The sequence below is a fragment of the Lissotriton vulgaris genome, unplaced genomic scaffold (assembly GCF_964263255.1).
Source record: "Lissotriton vulgaris unplaced genomic scaffold, aLisVul1.2 SCAFFOLD_5704, whole genome shotgun sequence".
Lineage (NCBI taxonomy): Eukaryota > Metazoa > Chordata > Amphibia > Caudata > Salamandridae > Lissotriton > Lissotriton vulgaris.
In genome coordinates this window covers 10,168-13,556 of record NW_028246623.1, presented here as the reverse complement: position 1 = coordinate 13,556, position 3,389 = coordinate 10,168, and positions in this window count along the sequence as shown.

The following is a 3,389-nucleotide window of genomic DNA, read 5'->3' as shown; positions in this document are numbered from 1 at the left end:
TAAGAACCAGTGGTCAGATAATGGCGAAACCCTGCACTGGTGGGCCTCTAAAAAGGCTCATTTCTACACTAATTGCCAATATATATTTATGTATATTTATATTCATCATTTTAATGCTGTAACTTTACAGACATTATTTATCTGATATTTTGACATTTTTTAGTATTTGCACATTGCTAGTAATATTGTAAAGGGAAGTGTATTTCTACATCATTAGTACCTTACTATGCTGCTATTTCTATTGTTTGTAGTCTGTTTACTATGTTCACTCTCTTGGTGAGTTTGTTTTTATAGGTATTACTGCACATTTTGTATTTTTAATGAGTTCCCTGGATACGTGGTTTATCATGTGATCAAGCTCGCTTGTGGCGAGCAAAACGCATCATGGAGGGCACTATGCCTGTTTAGCTCTGTGGTTTACTCTATTTACTCTAATAAACTACATTGCTTTCTCCACATGACCTTCGTGTGTATATATATATATATATATATATATATATATATATATATATATATATATATATATATATATATATATATATATATATACATACATATATATATATATAAATATTATATATATATAAATATTATATATATATACCTATAGCGTCACATACTTCATCTCTCAATGTACAACACAATGCACATTTGAGCACTACTGCTCACAACACTGCACTTCGAGACCAAAAAGTACATTCCACACCTCTCTCTTTCTCAGATTTTCAAGTGCACGTTCTGTTCTTCTCAAAGCTGTTCTACTCTGTGACAGCTCCCACTGTAAGACTGCAAGATTAAAAGAAAGAAACCTTGAAGAGAAACAAGGCATATGCAGGACGTATATTCATGCTAGGGTAAAGTAAAAAAACAAAGTCCATTAAAATGATGGTAGTCAAACCATAAGAGTGCCTCTAGCACTACACTTGCTCACTGAAGACGGGGGATGTCTGGTGCGTGGGCCCATTACTCTCTTGCTCAGCCCCTACTCCAGGTTGTTGGTGTCAAACAACGACTGATCATTGATCAGGCCCTGGTGTTCCCTGGGTGACTGCTTCTAGCCTTCAGGAATTGCCAGTTAGGCCCAGGTGTGCTGGGCTTATGGGGAGCCTGAAGCAGGCTTCGCCAAATGGGCATGGCGTCATACAGACTCTCCTCCCCTCCGTACCTTTGGCGAGCTCCCCAGCCTCTGCTTCAACCTATGATCGGATGGGTGCCGCACCCATGGGATCGCCGCTCTCTAAATGCAGGCCGGGCCCAGTCGCAGCCCCTCTTGGCGCCACTCACTTCCTCTGTGCCGAATACGTTGCAGAGCTCTGGGGGATGCGCCCACTCCCAGGCTCCATTTGCCCTCACTCCTCACCTTGTACTCCCCGAGAGGCCGTGAATTCAGCTCTTGCCAGCAGTATTTTCAGGCGGGACAGCTTCACCAGCCAGGGTCGTCAGTTTTCCCGCCACTGTGATAGTGGGTGTTCGCCTTCGAGGGACGCCGGGGTTTGAGCATGGCAGCCGCCATTACATGCAGGCCAGCCTCTCCCGACCATTGTATTACGGCTGCTCTCTCCGGCACGATCCTTCTCAATCCTGCTGCGCTGGGCGGTGGCTTCCCACACCATCAATCTGAGAGACCCCCAGGAGATTGAAGGGCAATCAGTATAAGCGGCGGACAGCAGCAAGAAGGGAGAAAAGGAGAGACATGTCCTAACTGCTCGCCATCTTGGCCACGCCCCCCAAGAGGGAAGGATTTAGACTTTTTGTTTGTTTGTTTGTTTTGGAGGCATAGCAGTAGGATCTGTCAGGATAATATTCCCTTTGGGCAATTCCTTAGACTAATAAGGAATCGTTCCTCCATGTGCGATTTCAACAAACTTTCAGAGATCCTCAAACAGAAATTGAAAGACATGGGATATCCACATAAGTTAATCAAACAGTCTTATAAAAGAGCAAAATACTACGATAGAGAGTACATGTTGGATCAAAATAGGATCAAAAATGAGGACCAAAAAATTGATAACATTGTTTTTGTCAGTCAGTTTAGTGAGAGGAGCAATCAAATTAAGAATATTCTTAATAAGAGGGGCGTGGCCAACAGTATGGCCGGTTAGGAAGCATTCCTCCGCAGCTCCGGAGAGCTTGTCAATATCCGATGTCTACAGCACCTAAAATAACCCTGATTTCTCGCCTGCCAGAAAGCGGAGGGTCTGGACACCGTCTGGCGATCCTTGCGGGAGCCCCCGAGTCTGCAAGCAACGAGAAACAGGCTGCTTGACTCCCGGCTCGGAGGGGACTGTTAAACCCAAGATGGCGGCGGGACGCTAAAGCGTAGCGGAAGCCCTAGGCTCAGCCCGTATTGCATCGCGACCCACACGGAGCGAGCCTGACCACACTGTCCGCCGAAAGGAGACCGCCGGGGCCTTGGGGCAAGAACGACAGGGCTAAGGCACTCGAGAGCCGCGAACGTAGAGGGGGCACGAGAGACGCCCTGGGGGTAGCGAATGGCCTGGGCGCTGCTGGAGCGTGAGGTGAGCAGCAGGGCCCAGGCGGGCACACAGTGGCCAAAAAGGGAGCGCAGCGGCGGCCGGTGCCTGGGAGATGACACATTGGGAGCCGGCAGGTGGGAGACCCTGTGGGCGCCCCGGGGGCACAACGCAGAGAAACCCTGCAGACGGCACTCGGGGCCAAGAGATGAGGCCCCGGTGAGAGGAAGACACACTACTGTACCGGGCGATCGCCTTATGGGCAAACCAGGCGCAATCCCACGGGGTCAGGGGGCCCCCCTGTCACGGCTGTAAACTACACCATCGACCTGAACCGGAGGCCGTACGGAGACCGACGGCTGGGCCTGCGGGTGCCGATCAATGGAGCCCAGAGAGAGGCGGTAAGCACTGGGGGACCAGGCTCTCGGATTGCAGACAACGCCTGGGTGACCCCGAATGACGGCGGATGCGGTGGGACCGCGACGGAGGCCGCACTGCTACCCCGTGGTGAGAGATATGGACCTCTGACCATGAGGACCCAGATGGTCGGTGCCTGATAGATAGACAACCTACAGGCCAAAAGGAAGGTGGTCAGTGCTCCTAGGGCCTACCATACACGGACCGCCCACTGAAGAGGCGCAGAGAAGAGGGTCCCCTGCTTTGAAGTTAACCGGCGGGACGGCACAGTGGGGCTGCATAGGACCACCGGGCTAGCGGCCACCGCCGCGGAACTCACAAACATTGTGCTGGGTGCGTAGCTAGTCGTACGTGAGAACCGACAATACAAGCGAGCACCCGAAGAGGCCAAACGTGTGACACCGGCCGACAATCTCAAGATGGGGAAAAAAGACCCGGTCCCTAAACCGCCCCACCTAGAAACAATGGACCGCTATGCCCCGACCCACGTCCAGGCGG